This window comes from Bombus affinis, unplaced genomic scaffold, assembly GCF_024516045.1.
Source record: "Bombus affinis isolate iyBomAffi1 unplaced genomic scaffold, iyBomAffi1.2 ctg00000604.1, whole genome shotgun sequence".
Taxonomy (NCBI): Eukaryota; Metazoa; Arthropoda; class Insecta; order Hymenoptera; family Apidae; genus Bombus; species Bombus affinis.
This window is the reverse complement of record NW_026109218.1, coordinates 22,501-30,000: the sequence shown is the minus strand read 5'-3', so window position 1 is coordinate 30,000 and position 7,500 is coordinate 22,501. Positions and strand designations below refer to the sequence as shown.

The 7,500-nt window shown below is 47.0% G+C and overlaps 2 non-coding genes across 2 annotated transcripts; both read left to right on the top strand.

The window, feature by feature from the left end:
- Window positions 1-1,947: 1,947 nt before the first annotated feature.
- On the top strand, window positions 1,948-3,870 carry LOC126928153 (small subunit ribosomal RNA). The gene has a single exon (XR_007716371.1). It is a non-coding gene; the product is annotated as a small subunit ribosomal RNA (ribosomal RNA).
- A 2,087-nt stretch (window positions 3,871-5,957) lies between these two features.
- On the top strand, window positions 5,958-6,112 carry LOC126928145 (5.8S ribosomal RNA). The gene has a single exon (XR_007716366.1). It is a non-coding gene; the product is annotated as a 5.8S ribosomal RNA (ribosomal RNA).
- Window positions 6,113-7,500: the final 1,388 nt, after the last annotated feature.

The window sequence follows — 7,500 nt, the reverse complement described above, 5'->3', positions numbered from 1 at the left end:
GCATAAATGGACGTATCTCGACGTTTTACGTCGGGATTAAGCGTTTATTTGGTCGCTGGAACGTTTTCTAGAAACGGAACTATGCGACGGGACGTTGGGACTTTGAAGAAGTTCGGCCGGTGCGAAAGGACCGAAAAGGTTTTTTCGAGTTATCTCGCTTAAAAGTGTTACAAGGTAGGAATATTTTTGCATAAATGGACGTATCTCGACGTTTTACGTCGGGATTAAGCGTTTATTTGGTCGCTGGAACGTTTTCTAGAAACGGAACTATGCGACGGGACGTTGGGACTTTGAAGAAGTTCGGCCGGTGCGAAAAGACCGAAAAGGTTTTTTCGAGTTATCTCGCTTAAAAGTGTTACAAGGTAGGAATATTTTTGCATAAATCGACGTATCTCGACGTTTTACGTCGGGATTAAGCGTTTATGTCGTCCCCAAGACCTTCTACAAAGTTTCGATTTTTTCGTTGGGACTTTGAAAAATTTCCGTATCGAACACGTTTTTTCGAGTTATCTCGCTTAAAAGTGTTACAAGGTAGGAATATTTTTGCACAAATGGACGTATCTCGACGTTTTACGTCGGGATTAAGCGTTTATTTGGTCGCTGGAACGTTTTCTAGAAACGGAACTATGCGACGGGACGTTGGGACTTTGAAGAAGTTCGGCCGGTGCGAAAAGTCCGAAATGGTTATTTCGAGTTATTTCGTTAAAAAGCGTTATAAGGTATAATTTTTTTGACAGGGATCGTTATATCTCTATTAAATACAATCGGATTAAACATTTTTGTCGAATTTTTTGAAAAATTAGCTTCCGTCGGACTGATACGACTGGGATATTTTTGCAATTTTTTCGTTAATTAATGTTACAAGGTATATATCTTTTTACATATTTCGTGTTATTTTAACGTGTTTTAATCGATTATAAAGTTATTTTTCGTCCATAGTCGATAAAACTGTATGTTTACTGATGCAATTTTTCGGTGAAAAAAAAAATTAATTTTTTGGTAAAAATGCATTTATAATATGTTAATAATGCTTGTGGTAAAATATTTCGATGGTTGGATATCGCCTTTATATAGTAGTTATTGAACGTGCGAGCGACTAAGTTCCAGCGTCCCTTCCGAACGGTACGTTGCTACGGAGGTTTTGCACCATAAGCGCGCGGCCGCTAGCCCGACCGGCGCCGGCCTTCCGGCCGGCCCCTTGGTATCTATAAGAGAAGCGTCGAGCCGGACGGTTCGGTCGGAACAGCGCTGGGCGCGTGGCTATTCTACGGCCTCGGTTGAGAATTCAGTCACCGCTCCTCGAGTCTTAGTGTATTTTACGCTATTTCTCGACTGTTCCTCCGTTCTCGTACTGGTTTTTTCTCTACACTGCTGCGCCGCGGGTCGAAGTCTAGGACGTAATGACCGTTAACGTGGCAAGCTTCCCCTTAGTCGGGAAGCTGGTGACCTGTGTGCACGTATTTGACAAAAGTTGGATGCGTGTGTGCTTGTACTTACGGAGTAGCCATTCTTGCAGAGACCATCGGTTGTAAGCTATTTGTAGCTGCACGATGGTCCTTTTGGCGTTCTGTAGAGTGCGTTATCTTCTGGTAACGCGTCTCTACAGAGGTGTTGAAGCTTATAAAAGAATATTCTTACGGTATGTCCAGCATGCGTATACGTGCTTTACCGCTAAGTTATATTCTACGAGAGAAGTTGGAGGAGAAAAGTTACAAACAGAAATAATTCTGTGAAGTATGAATCTTTGTATCGATATATGATGGTGAGAGAGGAGGAGAATTAAAGTGGCTGAGTGACGTTGTTACTGAACCATGGAACGTTGCTCTCTAAGTCATATTACATATATATATAAAATGAAAAGTCTCGTCGTACGGTGCTTACGTCCCACCTACGACACAGAGAGAACTTTTAAACGAAAATGCTGGTTTTTGGGAATATATTATAAGATCCCTGGTTGATCCTGCCAGTAGTCATATGCTTGTCTCAAAGATTAAGCCATGCATGTCTCAGTACATGCCGCATTAAGGTGAAACCGCGAATGGCTCATTAAATCAGTTATGGTTTCTTAGATCATACCTACATTTACTTGGATAACTGTGGTAATTCTAGAGCTAATACATGCAAACAGATTCCGACCAGAGATGGTAGGAATGCTTTTATTAGATCAAAACCAATCGGTGGCGGATGGCTCGTCTGTCCGTCCATCGTTTGTTTTGGTGACTCTGAATAACTTTGTGCTGATCGCATGGTCATCTAGCACCGGCGACGCATCTTTCAAATGTCTGCCTTATCAACTGTCGATGGTAGGTTCTGCGCCTACCATGGTTGTAACGGGTAACGGGGAATCAGGGTTCGATTCCGGAGAGGGAGCCTGAGAAACAGCTACCACATCCAAGGAAGGCAGCAGGCGCGCAAATTACCCACTCCCGGCACGGGGAGGTAGTGACGAAAAATAACGATACGGGACTCATCCGAGGCCCCGTAATCGGAATGAGTACACTTTAAATCCTTTAACGAGGACCAATTGGAGGGCAAGTCTGGTGCCAGCAGCCGCGGTAATTCCAGCTCCAATAGCGTATATTAAAGTTGTTGCGGTTAAAAAGCTCGTAGTTGAATCTGTGTGTCACAGTGTCGGTTCACCGCTCGCGGTGTTTAACTGGCATTATGTGGTACGTCCTATCGGTGGGCTTAGCTCCTCGCGGGCGGTCCAACTAATATCCCATCGCGGTGCTCTTCACTGAGTGTCGAGGTGGGCCGATACGTTTACTTTGAACAAATTAGAGTGCTTAAAGCAGGCTACCTTCGCCTGAATACTGTGTGCATGGAATAATGGAATAGGACCTCGGTTCTATTTTGTTGGTTTTCGGAGCCCCGAGGTAATGATTAATAGGGACAGATGGGGGCATTCGTATTGCGACGTTAGAGGTGAAATTCTTGGATCGTCGCAAGACGGACAGAAGCGAAAGCATTTGCCAAAAATGTTTTCATTAATCAAGAACGAAAGTTAGAGGTTCGAAGGCGATCAGATACCGCCCTAGTTCTAACCATAAACGATGCCAGCCAGCGATCCGCCGAAGTTCCTCCGATGACTCGGCGGGCAGCTTCCGGGAAACCAAAGCTTTTGGGTTCCGGGGGAAGTATGGTTGCAAAGCTGAAACTTAAAGGAATTGACGGAAGGGCACCACCAGGAGTGGAGCCTGCGGCTTAATTTGACTCAACACGGGAAACCTCACCAGGCCCGGACACCGGAAGGATTGACAGATTGATAGCTCTTTCTTGATTCGGTGGGTGGTGGTGCATGGCCGTTCTTAGTTGGTGGAGCGATTTGTCTGGTTAATTCCGATAACGAACGAGACTCTAGCCTGCTAAATAGACGTAACTTATGGTATCTCGAAGGCCCCCGGCTTCGGTCGGTGGGTTTTTACTACCAACGTACAAACAAATCTTCTTAGAGGAACAGGCGGCTTCTAGCCGCACGAGATTGAGCAATAACAGGTCTGTGATGCCCTTAGATGTTCTGGGCCGCACGCGCGCTACACTGAAGGAATCAGCGTGTTTTCCCTGGCCGAAAGGCCCGGGTAACCCGCTGAACCTCCTTCGTGCTAGGGATTGGGGCTTGCAATTATTCCCCATGAACGAGGAATTCCCAGTAAGCGCGAGTCATAAGCTCGCGTTGATTACGTCCCTGCCCTTTGTACACACCGCCCGTCGCTACTACCGATTGAATGATTTAGTGAGGTCTTCGGACTGGTGCGCGGCCAATGTGATAAGCATTGCCGATGTTACCGGGAAGATGACCAAACTTGATCATTTAGAGGAAGTAAAAGTCGTAACAAGGTTTCCGTAGGTGAACCTGCGGAAGGATCATTAACGATATAACACAAAAACTTAAAGAATTTGACTTGAACACTTGAAAAATACGAAACTGTATAAGTCGGTAAGGAGCCGTACTCCTCCTATATCGACGAACCAAAGTATATACGACGTATCAACAAGCTATATACTTTAACAAAGAACAGTTAAATTCGCCCGGAGCGTGGCTTACTCCGTTGGCAAAATGATGAAAAGACATAAGGAGGAGACGACCCTCCAGCTACGAAACTATATGAAGAGAAGGTGGCACTCTCTCTCGATCATCGGGATGAAGAGATACATATATATATATATATATATATATACATACATAAACGAATTCGAGGCGCCTGCGTGAGGTCGTACACAGAAAGACCCGCCGTCTGCGAATATTATGATTTTATAATAAAACTATAAATGGGAACTTGAGCTTTCGAAAATTAAACTTTGACACGAATATCGAACGAAAAATTACGAATGGAAACCACCCGTAAAGAGAAATGAGATCGAGGCGCTTGCGTGAGGCCGTATACAGAAAGACCCGCCGCCACGATCTCGTATTTTTTTTTTTGCGTCGTGGAGACCGTACAAACGAATAACAAAATCTCTAAAGTGCCTCGTGTCGGAGAGATCATGCTCGCCTATTCTCTTCTATGTTTCGTGGTCTGTGTTGCGTTTGCTCTCCTCCTAGCAACGGGACATCGAAGACTCCTCTTTGGGATCGAACGAAGCGACTAAAACGAGTCGACGAGAGCGAAAGTACGAGTAGCGAGTCGCGCATGTAGAAAGGATACCGACATATCTTCGAAGGTTCTCTTCGAAGATCCATGGATACCTTATGCGCGTCGACCTTTCGTCTCTTTCACCGCTCTCGGTCGTTCTCGAAACGTGCTTCCTACCCATAGGGCGTGTGTTCTTCGTATGTCGTTTTGTTCGAAATAACGAAACCACTTGTAACATACTCGTGGATCGGGTAACCTAGAACGAAAACGCATTGCGTGGATGTTGGCCCGCTATGATAATGATGATGATGACGATGACTATGATGACGATGCGTAGCAACGATTCGTAACTAGTCTAGCCGAAGTTGGTTCAGAGGGGACCGCAGGCTGTCTACCCTCGATGTCGTGAGTCGGACACCCGTGCCGTCGCTAGAGTTTTTTCAAAGCTCGGCTTCTGGATATTGGGAAGAAAGACCGCTCGAGGACGACGGCTGCGCGTGCGTCCCATCGAATTTTTTTTTTTTATACCACCTGAACGACTAAAGTTTCGTCTAGTTCGTCGCATATAACCCGTTCAGAGGGGACCGCAGGCTGTCTATCCTCGTTGTCGTGAGTCGGACACCCGTGCCGTCGCTGAAGTTTTTTCAAAGCTCGGCTTCTGGATATTGGGAAGAAAGACCGCGCGAGGTAGATGGATGCGAGTCCCATCGAATTTTTTTATTTTTTAAAAAAAACAATCACCTGAACGGAGATGTGTTCTCTTTCGTCGATTTTTCACGCTTTGAGTCGTCGCGATCGCCATCCGTTCGGAGGAGATCGCCGACTTCGAAGCCTCGATGTCGTGAGTCGGACACCCGTGCCGTCGCTAGAGTTTTTTCAAAGCTCGGCTTCTGGATATTGGGAGGAAAGACCGCTCGAGGCCGAGGGTCGCGCGAGTCCCATCGAATCTTTACATCACCCGAACGATGGAGGCGCACGCTCTTTTTCTTGAATAATTGGACGAGAGGAATGCATATCGTATTATATATACACACACACACATATATATATATATGGGCTAGCCACCGTGCGTATTTCTTCGCGAGATCGTGTGCTGCACAGAGGATTCAGAATCGGGTGTTATATCCCCGTCGTTTCCTGACGAACGGAGCTTCGATCTCGATGGTTGTTATATATCATAATGTACTTTTCGCCCGGCCGGCGGACGCGCGTATCTTCGCGCGTTCGTCGGATTTCATTTTCGAACGTTTTCGTGTCGTCGATCTTCCGGCGACTTCTGCGCGTCCGATTCCCGTTGGTCGGTCGTGTCGGATCTCGGCTTCGCTCGAACCGAGTATTAAGAGTACATGGAGTACAAGAGTTTTAAAAAATATATGAAAAGATTACCCTGAACGGTGGATCACTTGGCTCGTGGGTCGATGAAGAACGCAGCTAATTGCGCGTCAACGTGTGAACTGCAGGACACATGAACATCGACATTTCGAACGCACATTGCGGTCCACGGATACAATTCCTGGACCACGCCTGGCTGAGGGTTGCTCACGTAAACCTAAGACTGCTTGCGTTGCGTGTCGTTCCTCTCTATCTGTCTCTCTCTGTCCCTTGGTGCCTTCGACAACCCGCCGTCGTTCTTACGATACGTAGAACGTTTCAGAGTCGGAGGAAGCGCACGAAGAAGGATACGAACAAGAGCGGACGCGAGAGAACGTACGCGACGTACGAGCGATTGTTGGACGCTCGTCGGCGTTCGTCGCGGTCGTGTCGAGACCGTGCAATTCGTACGCATGCTCGATATATAAACTATCGTGTTCACGGGAGACACTACGAAACTCTACCTCTGTCTCTCTCTGTCCCTTGGTGCCTTCGACAACCCGCCGTCGTTCTTACGATACGTAGAACGTTTCAGAGTCGGAGGAAGCGCACGAAGAAGGATACGAATAAGAGCGGAGAGAACCGTCACGGACCTGCGTGAGTGCTAGCGGCGTCGTGAGTCGTCCTTTCGTACGACCGCCCGCTTATGCACCGCTTCGTGTCGGTTATCGAATATATTATATATATATATATATATATATATATATACGTAGTGTTGTCCTCGTGACCGATTTTTTTTTCATATCAGCAGATTTGCATACGTTTGCAGGTTTTCGATGAGCACGATGTCCGCGCCCCCGACGTCGTCTTAAATGAATATTATTTTGGCGAGACTGAGAGAAAGCAAATATGGGAACTCGGTCGAGAGAGGAGAGAAGGAGAACAGCCTCAGATAAAAGTAAACTTGGTAACGGTGCGGAATTTTGCCGTACAACCGTCTTTTCTTAAGACGTTTTACTCGAATAGCCCCAGGGATCTAATGCCCACTCCGTCTCTTCGTGCGTAGAGATATACTCTGCGCGAGCGACTGACAACGACGAGGACCGTCGCATCGATGGGTCGTCGTTGCGTTTAACATACTCTGTGCTTGTAATTTATCCCCGAAAGAGAGCCGTAGATCCGGGAACGCACACGTGATTTCTTCGAGCGCTGATGACTTAGGGAGATGATCCCCAGGCGTTGCGCGGAGATCGGAGAGTACGCGTTACTTGTATCGGGACGAATTTTCCCCGTCGTTCGCGTATCTCTCTGCCCGCCGGCCCTGGCCCAAAGCCACGTTCGTCGGAAATCGTAGAAATCGTGTGCGAACTAGCGCGTGTCTATGATCGGCTACGGGTGTTTTACCAAGCTCGAGGTGTTGCGCAACGTTTCCGTACCTGACGAAGATGCGCACGAGAGTCCGTTACAAAGTCGTTGGATGGTCGTCGTCGTCATGCCAGAGAGAATCTCTGGACACGTACAGGAGAAGAGATCGTAGACGAGGAAGAAGACGATCCCCTTTGGCGAGGCTGGAGTGAAACTTTGATTTAATTAAAGACGAGGTATACACGCGCGT